General features: G+C 39.6%; 1 protein-coding gene across 10 annotated transcripts in view; it reads left to right on the plus strand.

The window, feature by feature from the left end:
• The window catches only part of sipa1l1 (signal-induced proliferation-associated 1 like 1), a 415,651-nt gene that overhangs the window by 222,525 nt on the left and 173,480 nt on the right, over positions 1-19,646 (plus strand). For 8 of the 10 annotated variants that reach the window (XM_087990088.1, XM_043698149.2, XM_043698153.2 and 5 more), the window contains one exon: positions 11,478-11,626. The exons of the other annotated variants lie outside the window; for them this stretch is intronic. The gene's annotated coding sequence lies outside the window, so the exon portion shown is untranslated. The remainder of the gene's footprint in view (positions 1-11,477; positions 11,627-19,646) is intronic. 10 annotated transcript variants of the gene reach the window in all.

The raw sequence follows: 19,646 nt of genomic DNA on the forward strand, positions 1-19,646 counted from the left end.
ACTAGTGAATCCAAAGAGATTCTACACTTAAGAATAACTAGGGAGAGAATAGGGCCTGTTAATGATCAGTGAGGCCATCCATATGTGGTGCCAGAGGAGATGGGTGAGATCCTAAACAAATATTTCTTACAGTATTCACTATGAAAAAAGAAATGAAAGCTAATGAACTCTGGGAAATAAGTGATGTCTTGAAAAGAGTCCACATTGTAGAAAAGCTCTTAAAACACACAATGGCAGAGAAGTGTATCCCAGGGCATTGTGGGACACAACCAAAGAAGTTGCAGGGTCCTTATTAGAGTTATTTGTATCATAGACAGCCATGGTTGAGGTGCCGGAAGACTGGAGGATGGTTAATGTTATGTCATTGTTTAAGAAAGGTTGCAAGAAAAAGCCAGAGAACTATAGACCATTGAATCTGACATAATTGCTGGGTAAGTTGTTAGAGGGAATTCTGAGATAGGATTTGCATACATTTGGAGAGGCAAGAGCTGATTATGGATAGTCAACATGGCTTCATGCATGGGAAATCATGTCTGTCAAATTTGATTTGAGTTTTTGAAGGGGTGACCAAGAAGGTAGATGAAGGCATTAAATGTTGTCTACATGGACTTAAGCAAGGCCTTCAACAAGGTTCTGCATGATAGACTGGTTGGTAAGGTTATATCACATAGGATCTGGGGAGAGTGAGCCAATTGGAATCTGTTATGGACCAGGCCAGACCACATTTAAAATATTTAAAGAAGGTAGCCTAGATCCTAACTGCTTATTTTAAAGGCAGATATGAAGTGCTTATTTCAGGTGTGATGCAGCTGGTCAAGTCAATTGGCTTAAAGCAAAACAGAATTTAATTAAATTCTACAGTTGAAACACAAAAAAAAACAGAATTTAGAAAAACAATTATTTGAAAACTCAACCAACTTAATACCGCAACTAAAGAGCTGGGAGAACTGGCCACTCTCTTGCCATTGTTAAACTAGGCATCTGCCCAAGACATTTCAGCACCTCTGCCTTTACGACCTCTCTTTTTAAAAAAAAATCAAAGACAATATAACCTTGTTAAAGTGACAGCATAGTCACAATTCAAAATTGGCTTGACAGAAAGAGACAGAGGGTGATGGTAGAGGATTTTGTTCAGACTGGAGGCCTGTGTCCAATGTTGTGCCACAAGAATCTGTGCTGGGTCCATTTTTGTCATATATATAAAATGATTTGGATGAGAATATCAGAGGCATGGTTATTAAATTTTCAGATGACACCAGAATTGCTGGTATAATGGACAGTGAAGAAGAATATCTAGGAGTACAACAGGATCTTAATTAACTGTGTCAGTGGGCTGCAGAATGGCAAATGGACTTTAATTCAGATAAATGTGAGGTATTGCATTTTGGTAAGCCAAAAAGGGTAGGACTTGCACAGTTAATGTTAGGACCATGGGGAGTATTGTCGAACAGAGACTTAAGGGTGCAGATACATAATCCCCTGAAAGTGGCGTCACATGTAGACAGGGTGGTGAAGAAAGCATTTGCCTTCATCAGTCAGAGCATTGAGTTTAAGATTTGGGATGCCATGTTGCAACCGTACAAGACCATGTTTAGAGTACTGCATACAATTGTGGTCACCCTGCTATAGGATGTTACTAAACTGGAAAGGTTAAAGAAAAGATTGACAAGGATTTGCTGTTTCTGGAGGGTTTCAGTTACAGGGAGGGGCTTGATTGGCTGGAATGTAGGAATGGGGTGTGACTTAATAGAGGTTTATAATACCCTGGGGGGGCATAGATACGGTGAATAGCCAAGGTGTTTTCCCTGTGGTAGTTGAGCCCAAAACTAGAGGGCATAGGTTTAAGGTGAGAGGGGAAAGATTTAAAAGGAACCTAAGGGGCAACGTTTTCATACAGAGCGTAGTGCGTGTATGGAAAAAAAACTTCCAGAGGAAGTGGTAGAAACAAGTATCATGACCACATTTAAAAGACATTTGGACAGGTCTGTTAATAGGCAAGGTTTAGAGGGCCAAACATAGGCATGTGGGACTAGATCAGTTTGGAAAACCTGGTTGGACTGGAAGAATTGGACCAAAGGGATAGTTTCCATGCTGTATGACTCTCTGTATCTGTCTGTGTCTTTCTTTCTTTTATCTTGAAAAAGAAACAAAATACATGATCTTGCAGTCAGGACCAAAACTTCTGGTCCATCAAGAATAATTAGCAATTGTTGAACACAAGCCTGGCTTTGATCATGCCTAACAAGAGCCCAATTGAAGGGGAAAAGTGGGTTAGAAGGGGAATCTCATCACAGTAGGTGAATACTGGAATGGAGAATTAAATGAATATTTCAAAATCCCTTTGGGTTTTTTGGGGCGGGGGGGGAGATAAAGGAACAAGAAGACGATTTAATTTGAATTATTATATACAGTCACATGTACCAAGGCACAGAGAAAATTATCTGACATGCTTTACAGACGGATTGTATTGTACAACTACATCAGGGTAACAGCAGAGAGGAAGATACAATGTTATAGCTGCGAGAAGGTGCAGACAGATCAACACGAGCATTAAAGAGGTCCATTCAAAAGTCTGATTACAGCAAGGAAAAAGCTGTTCTTGAATCTGTTTGTACGTGTATACAAACTTCTGTATCTTCTGCCAAATGGAAGAGGGTGGAAGGTAGTTAAACCAGGTTTGGGGTGGGAGGTGGTCTTTTGATTATGTTGGTTGCTTTCCTGATGAAGTCACTGGATGGGAGGCTGGTTTGTGTGATGGACTTGGCTATGTTCACAACTCTGTAGTTTCATTCTTGTGAGCAGCAGTTACTATATACTATTTGATGCAACCAGATTGGATGCTTTCTATGGTGCATCTTGTAGGACACTTTATGGACATTCTAAATTTCCTTAGCCTTCTGAGGAAGTGGAGGCGTTGCTGTGCCTTCTTGACCATAGTGTCACCGTGGTTGGACAGTGGCAGATTATTGGTTATTGTCACTCCCAGGAACTTGATGCTATCAATCATCTCCACCTCAATACTGTTGATGCAGACAAGGGCATGTCCTCCACTCTCCTTCCAAAATGACCAGTTCCTTTGTCTTGCTGCTGATGCTGGAGAGATTGTTGTTTTTACACCATGCAGTCAAGCACTGTATCTCCTTCCTGTAATTGTCTCATCATTGTTTGAGATCCAACCGACAATGGCGGTGACATTAGCAAATTTGTAAATGGAGTTGGTTTGGAATTTGGCCACATAGTCATGTGTATATAAGGAGTATAGTAGGGGGGGTGAGTATGCATCCTTGTAGGGCATGGTGTTGAGGATTATCATGGAGGAGGTGTTGTCACCTATGCTTACTGACTGGTCAGGAAATTGAGAATCCAGTCACAGAGGAGGAACATAGAACATAGAAAAATACAGCGCAGTACAGGCCCTTTGGCCCTTGATGTTGCGCCGATCCAAGCCCACCTAACCTACACGAGCCCACTATCCTCCATATGCCTATCTAATGCCCGTTTAAATGCCCATAAAGAGGGCGAGTCTACCACTGCTACTGGCAGGGCATCCAATGAACTCACGACTCGCTGAGTAAAGAATCTACCCTGAACATCTGTCCTATACCTGCCACCCCTTAATTTAAAGCTATGCCCCCTCGTAATAGCTGACTCCATACGTGGAAAAAAGTTCTCATGGTCAACCCTATCTAAACCCCTAATCATCTTGTATACCTCTATCAAGGAAGCAGACACCTAGGTCCCAGGGCTTGGAGATGCTATTATTTGGAATTATGGTGTTCACAGCAGAGCTGTAGCCAGTAAGTAGAGCCTGACATAAGTATCCTTCTTGTCCAGATAGTCCAGGGATGAATGTAGCGCCAGGGGGATGGTGTCTGCCATGGACTTGTTATGCCGGTAGGTGAATAGCAAGGGATCAAAGCAGTCTGGAAGGCTGGAGTTGATGTGAGACATCACCAGCCTCTCAAAGCACTTCATAATTATTGATGTCAGAGCCACCAGGCAGTAATCATTGGGGCATGCTGCATGATTTTGCTTTAACACTGGGATAATGGTGTCTTCGTGAAGCAGGTGAAAATTCCAGATCATAGTAAGGAGAGGATGAAGATGTCTGCAAATATTTCCAGAAATTAGCTAAATCAGTTAAGACCATTCATGTTAGTAATGAATAGATGGGTTCAGCTAATGACCTTTGCTGTAGAAGTTTCCTCTATAGTTTTTTTATGTAATGCAGGAGCATTTCAACCCATCCAATTAGCATCCTGTTGATCTACTGTCTATCCCCAGCAGTATGTTGGAACAGTTTATTCATTGATCTTCATTTTTGGTTCTATCAGGACCACCTATTTCCTGACCATTGTGGACAAAAGATATGAACTCCAGAGGTGAGGTAAGAGTGACTGCCCTTGACATCAAGGTATAGCATGAAGGAGCTCTAGCAAAACTACATTGATTAGGAATTAGAGAGAAAGCTCTATGCTGCTTGAATTCATCTCCAGGAGGAAGAAAGGTGGTTGTTAGAGGTCAGTCATATCAGTCTCAGGGCATCACTGCAGGGGTGCCTCAGGTGTTGGCTTGGGCCCATTTTACTTTCATCTGCTATGTCAATTACCTCTATTCCAATAAAAGATCTGAAGTATGGACGCTGGCTGATTGCACAGTCTTCAGCGCCATTTTCTACTCTTCAGTTACGGAAGCATGGCCATATGAAACAAAATCTGACAACATCTAGACTGTAACCAACAAAGAATCTAGTCCATCACATCTTGACATTCAATGGCATTACTATTGCTGAATCCTCAACTGAAGGCATCTTTAGAGTTACCATTGACCAGAAACTTAAAAAGACCAGTCAGATGACTGTTCTGGTTGCAGGAGCAGTTCGGAGACTAGAAATTCTGCATGGAGTAACTTGCCTCCTGTTGTCATGCCTGCTCACCACAAGAACCAGTCAGTTGTGTGATAGGACCCTTTTTTTCCCATTTGCCTGGGTGAGTGCAGCTCCAACACTACCCAAGACAAAGGATGCTGCTGGATGGGCACTACTTCAACCATTCACACACTCTAACGTCACAGTGTACCATTTACCAGATTCACTGCAGTAACTCATGCAGACTTTAACAGCAACATTTTCAAAATCTGCAATCTCTACCAACTCAAAGAAGAAGGGCAACAGATACAAGAGAACACCATCTACAGGTTCCCTTGGAAACCACATGCCATCATGCCTTGAAATTATATCACCAATACTTCAATGTTGCTGGGTCAAAATTCTGTAACTCCTTTCCTTATTGCACTAAAGGTGCTTCTACACACTAGAGCTACAGCACTTCAATAAAGCAGCCCACCGCCATCATCTATTGGGCAACTAGAGGATGGACACTAAATGCAGGCCTCTGCAGCAATGTCACATCACCTGAATGAATTAAAATAAGATATTTTTTGGGTTTTTTGTCACTTTGATTTTCTATACACTAACCAAGCTACTGAATAACATAGCTTGCACACGGGGAGTTTGCACATTCTCCGTGTCTGCGTGGGTTTCCTTCGGGTGCACTGGTTTCCTCCCACAATTCAAAAATGTGCAGGTTAGGTGAATTGGCCAGGATAAATTACCCGTAGTGTTAGGTGAAGGGGTAAATGTAGGGGAATGGGTCTGGGTGGGTTAAGCTTCGGCAGGACGGTGTGGACTTGTTGGGCCGAAGGGCCTGTTTCCACACTGTTAGTAATCTAATCTAATCTAATAATTTTATTCTGGGAGATGGAGGGTGGATTTTACTGTTGGTTGATCTGGAACATTGCCAAAAATGCAGACATTTTAATGACAGTAAGAACTTTGATTTTACTCAATCATGATAGGCTTACAAGTTGAACGTTCTAGTCCTAGAACCGTTATTTTAATTTATATGCATTTTATGCAAGTATATATACTTTGGCTGAGAAAACTTGAGCATCAAGCTATGAAAACTGTCATAATTTGGAGATCTGTTACTTCCTGAAACTCTTAAGTAAAAATGTTGCAACGTGCAAAAGTCAACTGAATAGTGACTCCAATAATATTTCTGCTAACTAGTGTGGATGATTTGATATTAGGACTGTTATAGTGAAGTAATGTTGGGTGACACAGCAAACTGCAGAGAACAGCTGTTCAAAAGGATCAGGTTTTCGCTGGTTTCATATGGAGAATTGCAAAACTCATCTTGCTGAAATGTGAACAGAGTTGCACAAAAAGGCAGTAAGATATTGTCACTGAGATTGGAAATTGGTGTTTGGAACCTAAGGGAATGAAGTTGAAGTCAGATGTTTTATGAAATGTTTTTGTTCTAAATTTGAAGAAGAACTGAGCAATGTAGCCATGCTAATAAAGCTGAATATCTTAAAATTGTATTCTTCCAAATTCACTATACATCTGATTCTTATTACAGTTCTCTTCTCTAGAGTACAATAATGTAGTATACATGTCAGTTGTTCTGCTTTTTATGCTGCTTTATTTTTTATATTTGTTCCACTGAAGTAGCAGTGAGTGCTACTCCAGCTGGCTTTTTAAAAAAAAAATGTGGGAGGAAAGGGGAGCTCCCGGCATGAACATGAATGCAATTCCAAATGGTGGAATTGCAGTTCTTGCCATCGCAGATTATTCCAGTTCACTGTTGAGTCAGGTGAAGCTGTTCTTAGCAAACAACAAAAACTTAATTATTACAAGTAGGACATAATTTAATTTTGTTTCTTGGCTGAGCTTTGATTTCACTGTAGCCATTGTATGGTTTTTCATAAGACAATAAGGTGTAGGAGCAGATGCAAGTCATTCATCCCATTGTCTCTACTCCTTTATTCAATGGCTGATCGGAGTTGGGTTTTTTTATTTCCTCTCTTCAGTTTTATATTTTTGTTTTTCATTGGATTCTTTGTGACCTTGTTGTGATTTCTTCTTTCAAATGAGTCGTTAAATCTAGACTCCACCTGCCTGCTAAATGTTTCCTCAGCACTGTTTTCAAGAAGTGCAAGAGAGTTATCTCAGTGTCCTGACCCATATTTGTGTTAAATGAATCACCCCTTGCTGTTATATATAAATTTACTGCTATATTTTCTACATTACAACAGTGATTATTTCAAAAGTACTTGGCTGGAACATGCTTTAAAAAGCACTGTAATATTGCAATCCTTTCTTGTTCTTCTAAGCCACTTTACAACTGAATACAAGTTCTCTGGTGACTTTACGATCTGCATGGAACTTCCTGCTTTGAAAATAAAACAAAACGTGCATAATCACTTATTCATAAGGGGTTCACGAGAAGGCTGTCTCCACTCTGTACTAAATGAATGTGAACACTGTCAATTTCTGGAAATTGATGTCTTCACCACAGAGGTTGCATAGCACTTGAACCCTTTACTTGAGGATTTGGGGATGATGAACAATTTGGTGGTCATTGATAACAGTTTGGCTATAAACACTTTCGACTTTTGGTGTGGTTAGACCTCTTCAGAGTCGTAGAAATTCACAGAAAAAGTGCAATTTTTCTCATCATGTTAAGGCCAGTGGTTTTGTTAAACAAGTCAAAATTAATCTTGCTGCACTACTTCCTCCCATTGCCCAATGTCTTGCTCTGTTTTATCCAACTTCCCCTGGAAGATTACAGTGGTTGCTGCCTCAGCTACCTCCAAGATGTAGTATTCCATTGCTTCAACAAGCATATTTATTTTGCCTAATATATTAATAGATTCTCAATTAAAATTGTTGTCACTTATTCCACAACTGGAGGTAGTGATCTTTCCTTCACTTTCTTGAAACTTGTTATAATTTCTGAAAACAATTGCGTACATCTCCTTTTAATACCATAAAAAATAGGAACAGGAGTCAGCCATTCAGCCCCTCGAGTCTGTTGCGCCAACAATAGAAGAATGGCTGATCTGACATTGCTTATATCCACTTTCCTACCTTTTCTCTGTAATCCTCAATTCTCATACTGATCAAGAACCTGTCTCTGCCTTAACTATAGACAAGGAGAATATTTGAGCCACATCCTGCGGGCAAATCCTCAGCTTCCAGGTAGCTAATTCAATGACATTGCCTTTGTTGCACCATCTCCCTATATTTTTGTTTCCTTTGATTCATCCCTGTGGATCTCCCTGTTTCGGTAATGGACCATCTAAAATAATGCACTTCCATAATGTCTTTGTGTCAGTATTTATAATTCGTAATGGCATGGTAATTTTCGAAATGGATATATTCATAGTTCCAGCTATCTATATTTACATCCTAACTGTCTGTTTCTCTGCAACCTTCCGTGTTTTTCTGTTGAATGTATATTTTCTTCTTTGGTTTATCTCTTAAAAGGCAATATCGCACACCTATCGGCAATAAGTTACGTATGCCATCTTCCTTTAGTTCTACAAATCTGTCTATAATTCTAAATTCCTCAATATGTAGTCTAAATTTGTAAATCTTTGTGGTTTTCAGCCAAGCTACCCTCAAAAACCTTCAGAAGTACAGTCAGTTGGCCAAAATGGTGATGTTTATGCAGAACTGTTCAGTTCACAAAAATAATAATGAATTAAAAAGACCCTTGGGATTAAAGGTCACATGTGACCTGCCTGTAACACACTTTCTTTTTTGATGCTGTAACTGTAATCTGCAGTTAGCTATAAGAGGTTGTATTTCAGTTCTTGCATTTATCTCCCAGTTCAGACCAGGGTTTCTTTATTACGTACAAAAGATTCACAGGACACAAGTGCAACCTAATAAACACTGTTTTTCCCGAAAAATAGACAATTATAAAACATAGTACCATTCAAATTCCACAAAATGAATCTACTCAGTTTGAAATACACTCCTTCAAGATTAGGCATTATTAATTCAACAGACCCAAATTGTCATGAGAAATTTAAGATTTTTTTAGAATACTTGAAGGGAAAATGGGTGTATGAATGTGTGGCACTGAAGGAAACTATTCATGACCTGTGTCACTGACTAGGGGAAGTGAATTCGATTGGTTTACTGGGTCTCCTCTTCTGTCTGTAACACAGATGGTTTTAAAATTTCTTACTTTATTTTAGTTTCTATTCCTTTCCTAAAATGCCGTGGTGTGTTGCTCCTCAACCTTCTGTTTGTGAACTCCATTTTTTAAATATAAATGACTCAAGAATTTAGTCCGGGGGAAAAAAAAGACACTATCGATTGGATATGAGGATATAACTTGTGACCCACACACATGGATATGCATAAGGAAGAATGAAGGGAAAGAGGAGTTTACAATTACAAATTACTTTAAGAATTAACTGCCTTTAATTCAGGTGAATTAGATTCCAGTACATCTGTACTGGAATGCCTATCTGTTGGTCATATGCAGAGATCCTTTGCACGGCGACTTGGTGAATGTTGAATTGCAGTTTATGGTCCAACAGCTATATGCTGGGAATTCAATTGCAAAATAAATGTAGGATTCTTTCCAGAAATCAGACTTTTGAATGAGATTGAGACCAGAGGCAGGCGCAAGCTAGGCCTCGAGCAGCTTTGCTGTTTACTATTCTGATGTTACATGTATCAGAGGGAGTGGTGCTGGAAAAGCACAACAGGTCAGGCAGCATCTGAGAAGCAAGAGAATCAGCGTTTCGGGCAAAAGCCCTTCAGCTCCTCTGCTGCCTGACCTGCTGTGCTTTTCCAGCAGCACAGTGTCAACACTGATCTCCAGCAACTGCAGCCCACACTTTCTTTTAGTTGATGTTACATGCAGACCATTAAAGGTACTTGGTGACATTGTATAATGCATTGTTCTTTGGGAACTTGATTTTAAAGTTGAATTAAATGGGTTTATGATTTTCAGTGCTGTTAAAGGCTCTTTTTTTTTAAAGGAAGGTTCAGAAAGTCATTTAGAACTGACCTAAAGACAGCTTTTCCAAATTATTATGAGACTTAGGCCAAATAATTCAAAAACACTGTGAGGGGATCATTCCTGCTCATTGTTGATGTGTGTTTTGACTTACAGATGAGAGGCCAGGGCTAGAAGCAGGTAGAAACATGGTTACAGAAGCAGTTGGAGACAGGTTAAGATAGTGGGGGGGAAAATGCCTGGCAGTTGGAGTATAGCATGAGAAAATGTGAAGTTATGTGCTTTGACAGGAAGAATAGGATAGGTAAACATTATTTAAATAGAGAGATAGAGATTACAGAAAGCTACAACACAGGGATTTGTGAGTCCACCTGTATAAATCACAATAAGTTAACATACAAATGAAAGAAAATTGATTGTTGGCCTTAATTTCAAGGGGATTGGAGTATAAAAATGAGAAAGTCTTGCTAAAACAATACAAGGTACTTATTACACCACACCTAGAATACTGTAAACAGTTTTGGACCTCTATCTAAGAAAAGATATGCTAGCATTGGGTGCACTCCAAAAAAGGTTCATTTGGTTGAACTTGGGTATGAAAGGACTGTTTTATGAGGAGAGGTTGAGTAGGTTGAGCCTGTACTCATTGGTGTTTAGTAAAATGCAAAGTGACCTTATTGAAACAGAAGATTCTAAAGGGAGTTTGAAGGGTATGTGCAGAAAGGTCATTTCGCTTGTGGGAGAATCCAGGGCCAGAGGGCACAATGTCAGAGGAGGGGATTGCACATTTAAAATAGAGATAAGGAGGAATTTCTTCTGAAGTTCGTAAATCTGTGGAGTTCTTAATCAAAGAGGGCTGCAGACGATGGGTCATTATATTCAAGGCTAAGATGGACAAATATTTAACAAGTGAATCAGTGGTTATCAATAAAAAGGCAGAAAAGTACAGTTGAGGATTATCCAATCAATCATAACCTCATTGAATGTTAAAGTGAACTCACTGGGTTGAATGGCCTACTTCTGCTTCTAAGTCTATGGTGGCAGTTCAGAAGAAAAGAGCCATGTCAGTAGATGTGCTGTTTCACAGCTTAAATGTAATCAAAGCCCGGAGTTTGTTTCTTGAAGTTTAGTGTGAAAAATCAGAAAAGTTAGCCCGTGTGACTCTCTTGGGAAGGCACAGTAACTAAGACTATAGCATCGGATGCATGTACAGAAAAGCACCTTTAACAAATGCTTGTAATCTAGTCCATTGTGCTCATTTGAAAACTAATTTAAGTGAGATAAAACAGTTTTTTTTAATAAAAGATTTGAGGATCTCTCTCTTCATGCTCTCCATGCTTTCTGGGCATGGCATTCAAATTTATCTAGCACCAATCCAAGGATCTATAGGTTTTTTTAAATCAACTTGCTCAGAGGTATTATGATACATCTCTGCAGCAGCTGAGACCAGAACCCACACTCCAAGCATAGGAGTTGCTGTGGTTTTATCCCTCATCTTTACTGAGTTCAATTGAAACACTGTTTACAGAATTTGCAGCATAAATAAGCCATTTTGCTCTTTTAATGGAATTGTTTATTTTTATTGCATTTTGACCAGCCTAATAAATTTATACTTATTCACTATCAAAAGTATAATTTCTCTTTTCTTAATAGTCAGAAAAGAAAGCCTCTTTTTGGCCTAGACGTTGGTTGACGTAGGAGACTTTTACGCTTGAAGCATGGGCACAAAGTTCACAGACTCCTGGACAGGAAGTGCACCCATCTGACTGAAATTGCCAACCCTCCCCATTACATCATCATGGGTAAGGACAAGTTATGTACCATCCACCCATGTCTGAAACAAATATTTGATCATTTGTAAATATAGGCTCTTGGAATTGTGACAATACTGTAGCTTTGAGATTATTTTTTCCTGGTTTCTTTTAAGAGACAGATTGAACGAGAGGAGCCAAGCTGGCTAGTTAAGGCCACTTGAGTAAATATGTTGGGAGGCCTTGGAGCTTTTTAAACAGCCTGAATGGGTGTGGCCAGCTCACCTAGATTAGGATTTCTGACTTGGTTTTTCAGTAGCATCAGAAGATTCTGGGATGTCAACAGAGTTGGAAGTTTCAGTGAACGTCTCTTGGCTGTTACAGTCTCTGAATTTTCTCTTGAATTTTCTTTTCTCCTGGATTCAAAAATGTGAGAATATGTCTGAATTTTCCTTTTTTGCCAAGGGGCTTGTTTGTGGGATGTTACTAATTGGAACAGTTAATTAGTAATATTATTGTATCTGTTAAGTTTTCCAATAGGGTTAAGTTATTCTAAATTTCTTTCTTCGCTTGTATTTTAACTACAAAGTTTAAATAAAATGTGTTTTTCTTTAATGTCACATTGTATCTGGAACAGACATTTCATGTGTCTTTTAAAATAAGAAAAAATTAGGGTCTAGGCTGCCTTAAAATATTATGAGCTGGTCTGGTCTGGTATATAACAATACTTCAAGTCCTCTTTGCATCAGAGAGTTGCATTGTTTACACTTTGAGAAACAAGCACTAAAATTGGCTTGTGAAAATAGAGGTACATTACTTAAATAGATGAAGCATTAATATAGGTTCAAGAAGTTTTTCCTAGAGAGGAGAATGCTGAAAGGAAATTTGATTGCAGTTTTGCGAATTGAGTTATCAGGACAGAGGCAGAGAGAAACTGTTCCCACTCATGAAAAGATCAAGAATAAGAGGAAACCGATTTGGTACTCTTCAAAAGACAGTAATGTAACGTGAGAAAAAACTTAACAGACTAAATGGTTCAGATTGGAACACTTGGCCTGCACATGAACACATGGTGTAATAGAGCCAGGTTAAATCGAGATATTCAAGATGGCATTAGATGACTATTAGTGTAGATATAATGTGCAGGGTTATGGGCAAAAGAGCAGGAAAATAATTCAAGCCATTTGGAGAGCCAATGTGGACATGGTGGGGTGATTGACTTCCTTCTGCACTCTAATTGTAGCTCCCAGACCAATATATTTGTGCTTCATCTTTGGATAAAACAAAAACCCAATGCGATTATTATTGACTGAGCTAAGACTTCATTACATTCATTAAATTTATATGTAACCAATATAAGACAAGTTACCCTATGATTTCTTGATTTGCAATATACCCCTTTCTTGAATAAGATTGCGAATTGTTCTTAAAGAGTTTTGCAAAATTATGTTTGATGTCTCCACACTATACTTATTCTTTGATAATCTGGCTGTCATAACATTAGTTCTAATTTTATTTTTGGCATCTCCAGTTGGAAGGGGCAATAAAAGTGCACTCGATGAAAACCGAATTGGACATGATAATGCAATGCTGTCCTGTCATTTGATATTTCATTAATGCTTGCTGCCTGAATCCATGCATGAAGAATATCTTGGGTACAATGGGGAAAATAAGTTATCAGTGCTTGAGGAATAGCATAGCAATAGAGATGAAATCTTTGTTTTAGGAAGGGAAACCCCATTTGATGGAAGCTGAATATTTGGGAGAATGAATTTTATGGTTAAAATTAGTCACAGCCATAAAAATGAATGATTTGCAGAAGTCATGATGTAGATGTATAGACTAATTAAAATGGAAGTTTTAACTGAATTAAACATCAATGCACATCATGTCTGGTGATTGTAATTTTTCACATAACTTAGTATCTTTTTAAAAGAGCAGTTAAGGTCTTCTCAATTTATTTATGGCTGGATGTTGTCTTTAGTGAGGAATGCAAATAATTTTTCTTGAGGTACTATTTTCTGAGAGACAGTTTGAAATATTTTAAGTGCTAATCCTGATTACTGAACATTTCTTGGGGACTACCCAAACTAGCGAATGTGTTTTATAAAATAGTCATAGAGCTATACAGCGTGGAAACAGATACTTTGGTCCAACTCATCTATGTCGACCAGATATTCCACATTAGTCTAGCCCCATTTGCCAGCACTTGGCCCATATCCCTCTAAACCCTTTATATTTGTATACCCATTCAGCTGCCTTTTAAATGTTATAATTGTACCAGCCTCCTCTGCTTCCTCTGGCAGCTCATTCCATACATGCACCATCCTCTGCAAGAAAAATATGCTCCTTAGATCCTTTTAAATGTTTCCCCTCCCATGATAAACCTATGGTCTCTAGTTTTGATCTTTTCCATTCCAGGGAAAAGACCGTGGCTATTTATCCTAACCATGCCTCTCCTGATTTTATAAACTTCTATAAGGTGACCCCTCAGTCTCTGACCCTCCAGAAAAAAACACTTCCTGCCTATTCAGCCCCTTCCTGCAGCTCAAACTCTCCAACCCTGGCAAATCCTTTTAAATATTTTTTGAATCCTTTCAAGTTTCACAACATTGTTCTTCTAGCAGGGAGACCAGAATGATATGCAGGATTTGAAAAGTAGCATAACCAATGAGCTGTATAGCTGCATCATGACCTCCCAATTCCTATACTCATAATATAAGTTGACTAATAAAGGTAAGCATGTCAAATACCTTCTTCACTATACTGTCTGCCTGGACTCCAATTTCAAGGAACAAAGAATCTATACCCCAAAGTCTCTTTGTTCAGCACACTCTCCAGGATCTTGTCATTAAGTGTATAAGTTCTCCCCTGATTTGCCTTTCCAAAATGCAGCCCCTCACATTTATCTAAATTAAATTCTATCTGCCATTCCTTGGCCTTCTGATCAAGATCCTGATGGACTCTGATGTAACCTTCTTTGTTGTCCTCTACACTTCCAATTTTGGTGTCACCTGCGAACCTACTTACCATACCTCCTATGTTCACATCCAAATCGTTTATATAAATGATGGAAAGGAGCGGATTTGGCACCAATCCTTGTGGCACATTGCTGGTGACAGGTCTCCAGTCTGAAAAGCAACCCTCCACCAGTACCCTCTGTCTTCTATCTTCGAGCTAGTTCTGCATTCAAATAGCTAGTTCTCCCTGTATTCCATGTGATCTAACCTTACAAACCAGTCTACCATGAGGAACCTTGTCAAATGCCTTACTGAAGTCAACATAGGTCACTTCCACTGCTCTGCCCTCATCAATCCTCTTTGATACTTTTTTAAAAAAAATCAAATTAGTAAGACGTGATTTCCCATGCAAAAAGCCATGTTAACTATCCCGAATCAGTCCTTGCCTTTTCAAAAATATGTAAGTCTTGTACTTCAGTATTGCCTCCAACAACTTGCCTACCACCGATGTCAGGCTCACCAGTTTATAGTTCCCTGGCTTAAATAGTGGCACCACATTAGCCAACCTCCAGTCGTCAGGCACCTGACCTGTGACTATCGATGCAAATATCTCAGCAAGAGGTGCAGCAATCACTTCCCTAGCTTCCCACAGTTTTCTAGGCTACGTCTGATCAGGTCCTGGGGAATTATCCACCTTTATATGTTTTAAGACGTCCATCAACACCATGCCTCTCATGGACATTTTTCTAGATGTCACTATTTATTTCCCCAAGTTCTCAATCTTCTATATTCTCCTCCAGAGCACACTGATGCAAAATACTCGTTTAGTATCTTCCCTGTCTCTTGTGGTTCCACACATAGGCCGCCTTGCTGATCTTTGAGGGGCTCTATTCTCTCCCTAGTTACTCTTTTGTCCTTAATGTATTTGTAGAATCCCTTTGGATTCTCCTTAACTCTAGTTACCAAAGCTATCTCCTATCCCCTTATTGCTTTCCCTGATTTCCTTCCTACTGCCTTTTATACTCTTCTGGGTATTCACTTGGTCCCTGCTGTCAATGCCTGACATATGCTTCCTTTTTTCTTCACCAAAACCTTAATTTCTGTCGTCATCCAGCATTCCCTACACCTACCAGCCTTGCCCTTAATCCTAGCAGGAACTTATTGTCTCTGGACTCCTGTTATCTCTTTTTTTAAAGCTTCCATTTCCAGTCGTCTCTTTACCTGCGAACATCTTGCTGCCCCTTCCCCTGCAAAAAAAAAATCAACTTTTGCCTAATACAGTCAAAGTTGGTGTTCCTCCAGTTTAGAACTTTAACTTTTAGATCTGGTATTTCCTTTTCCATCACTATTTTAAAATTAATAGAATTATGTGGTCTCTGGCCCCAAAGTGCTTCCCCACTGACACCTCAGTCACCTGCCCTGTCTTATTTCCCAAGGTTTTGCACCTTCTCTAGGAGGTACATCCACATACTGCATAAGAAAATTTTCTTGTAACACTGAACAAATTCCTTTCATGCAAGACCTTAATGCTATGGCAATCCCAGTCGATGTTTGGAAAATTAAAATCACTTAGCATAACAACCCTATTATTCTTGCAAATAACTGTACAGCACAGAAACAGACCCTTCGGTCCAACTCTTTCATGCCGACCAGATATCCCAACCCAATCTAGTCCCACCTGCCAGCATCCGGCCTGTATCCCTCCAAACTCTTCCTATTCATATACACTTCCAGATGCCTTTTAAATGTTGCAATTGTATGAGCCTTCATCACTTCCTCTGGCAGCTCATTCCATACACTTATAACCTTCTGCATGAAAAAGTTGCCTCTTAGATCCCTTTTATGTCTTTCACCTCTCACCCTAAACCTATGCCCTCTAGTTCTGGACTTCCCCACCCCAGGGAAGAGACTCCCCACCCCCACCCCCAGTTTTACCTCTTTCCTTCCGGTATATACCTAACCCTGCCCATTGCTATTGTAAATGTAACCAAATTATGGTCACTATCACCAAAGTGCTCACCGACCTCCAAATCTAACATCTGGTCAGGTACATTCCCCAGTACCAAATACAATATGACATTGACCCTTGTTGGCCTGTCTACATACTGTGTCAGAAAACCCTCCTGCACACATTGAACAAAAACTGACCCATCTAAACTACTTGATCTATAGTATTCCCAGTCAATATTGGGGAAGTTAAAGTCCCCCATAACAACTACCCTGTACTCTCTCGAGAATCATCTTTGCTATCCTTTCCTTTACATCCTCGAACTATTTGAAGGCCTTTAGAAAACTCCCAACAAGGTGACCTCTCCTTTCCTGTTTCTAACCTCAGCCCAAACTACCTCAGTGGATGAGTCCTCAAAGTTGTCTCAGCTTCTGTAATACTACCTTTGGTTAACAATGCCAAACCACCCCCTCTTTTACATCATCTCTGTTCTTACAGAAACATCTAAATTCTGGAATCTGCAACAACCATCACTGTCCCTCCTCTAGCTATGTCTCTGAAATGGCCACAACATTGAAATCGCAGGTACCAACCCATGCTGCAAGTTCACCCACCTTATTCCAGATACTCCTGGCATTGAGATCGCCTTACAAATTTGTTTCTAAATTTCCTGCTGACTGTCTGGGATCTATAGTACAATCCCCTTTTGGTGATCATCCCTTTCTTATTTCTCAGTTCTACCCAAATAACTTCCCAGGAATATCCTGCCAAAGTACAGCTGTAATGTTATCCCTCATGAAAAACACCACTTCCCCCTCCTTTTCATGTTGCCCCCTTCACCCCAACCACCATTCCTATAGCATTTATACCCTGGAACATTAAGCTGCCAGTTCTGTGTCCATTCCTGAGCCATGTCTCTGTAATTGCTATGATATCTCAGTCCTATGTTCCAAACCATGCCCTGAGTTCATTTGTCTTACCTGTTAGGCCTCTTGCATTGAATTGATTAATATGTAGTTCGGTGAGCTGTGAAACAGGTTTGTATAACTGTCATGGCAGTGATAATCAGTTGAAGTTATCAATGGTGCAAGGGGTGAACAGGGATTTGCACAAGACTAATTTAGAGAGAATGGAAAATGAGGCAAGCCAGGGGAGCTTGAAATATGTGTGACAAAAACAGCCACAGTAATCAAAGGTAGAAATTCTGCTCAAAATTGAAATGAATGCTGTTGTTCAACCTATGATACCATCCAGGAATGGGAATAGACTTTCAAAATAGCCTCAGTCATTTATATTGTCTCAGTATTTCCAATGTTTTCTGTTTTTATTCCTTGCACCTTTGATTAGAATAATAGTCTCCTTCTGAAGGCTCAGTTTGTCTAATAAGTCTAATCCAAGGTCACAGACTCTTCTAGATCTTTTCAAAAATTCATAACACTTCTAAAAAACAGACTAGTTTTCTGACAAAAACCCCACCAAACTGACTATCACTTCATGGCTTTCTTCTCAAATTACCTTAATCATCAGTTCAATTGTAAGTAAATATGCCAATATACATTTAGTAGAAATAACTTCGATCTCAAACTAAATAGAAATAGAGGGTTTTATCATCTTTATATTATATTTTTTCTCATTTCTATATGCATTTCTTGTGACATTTTAAAGTAGAATCCTCTATATTTTATTTACGCTGTGCTAGAACAAAACCATAATGTTTTAATGGAGCTGAATTTGGAAATGACTTTGCATTTGGAAAACTTGAGCAGATTCAACAGCTGAAAGCAATGAACGAAGCAAGTGCTTCTTTGTTTTAGAAACAACTCCTTTCAGAAACCAACATGACAGAGCTTTTGTACCCAAAGGGTAGAGCTTTCACCTTGGATTCTGAGGGCTGTAGGTTCTAATCCCAAACCAGAAACCTGCAAGCAAAAGGTACGAGGACACTCCAGTATCGTTCTAGGGTGGCACAGTGGCTCAGTGGTTAGCACTGCTGCCTCACAGCACCAGGGTCCCAGGGTCATTCCAGCCTTGGGTGACGTCTGTGTGGCGTTTGCACATTCTCTCCGTGTCTGCATGGGTTTCCTCCGCGTGCTCCGGTTTCCTCCCACAATCCAAGAATGTGCAGATTAAGTGAATTGGCCATGCTAAATTGCCCATAGTGTTAGATGCATTAGTCAGAGGGAAATAGGCCTGGGTGTGTTACTCTTCAGAGGGTCAGTGTGGATTGGTTGGGCTGAAGGGCCTGTTTCCATACTGTAGGGAATCTAACAGAATCTAATGTGTTGTATCTTATGCCAGGTTGTTTTGCCAGTGGCTGCACTGTAGACCAGGAAATGACATACAAAGCGCAGTAATCCTAACACTTGACACAGCAGTGTTTGTGTGGAGTGAAGAGCAGAGATGTGTAAAATGGACACGTCACAGAATCAATGCTGAAATCTTCAGTATTTTTGGCCAAGCAGCAAACACGTCTTATAGGACTACTGCCCAGTTAGCTATTCAGTGTCTTGGAACTTGTGAAAAAGAACTAATGAATGTTGATTAGCTTTACAGAGCTCTTCTATGTGATAAATAAAGTGCAGATTGGGTATCCGTGTAGTGTAGGAGGTAAGAAGGAATTCTAAGTGTGAGCTGGGCTGGTCAGCAAAATGTACTCTCATGTCTCTTTGAGTGGGTCTATGTTGTAGATCTGCATCTGGTGAATAGAAAATAAAGGCTGTTGAAGTTCCAAAGCTGTCTGCCATTGCTGAATGTATTTATTAAATCAAAACATGCATACGTACAACTGTAGTTGTAACGTGCTTGCACATGTGTGTGTATATAAATGAGCACCCAATTAATGTCCACCACCTGAAAATAAATATGCAAGTGAACATCTAACTAATAGGACTAATATATGAGTACAGCCTGGAAGGAATTGGATAACCTTAATTATTCCTTTTATATTCAATTGTTTCTGCCAGCAATGTAATTTGTTTTGTGTGGGTTAGGATATGGTTATTTCTTTCCACTCTGTTGCTCATTGATGCCTATGTACAACAAATTGGAAAATGCTAATTCATTGGCTATCATTATTTTGGGGGGAAAAAAACAATTGAAAGGAACATGTTTATTTTACCCAGAAACGAGCAAATGCAAACTCTGTGCGGAGATCTTAGTCTTC

This window comes from Chiloscyllium plagiosum, unplaced genomic scaffold (assembly GCF_037043375.1).
Source record: "Chiloscyllium plagiosum isolate Xiang-an unplaced genomic scaffold, Cpla_swu_hap1 HiC_scaffold_8, whole genome shotgun sequence".
Classification (NCBI taxonomy): Eukaryota; Metazoa; Chordata; class Chondrichthyes; order Orectolobiformes; family Hemiscylliidae; genus Chiloscyllium; species Chiloscyllium plagiosum.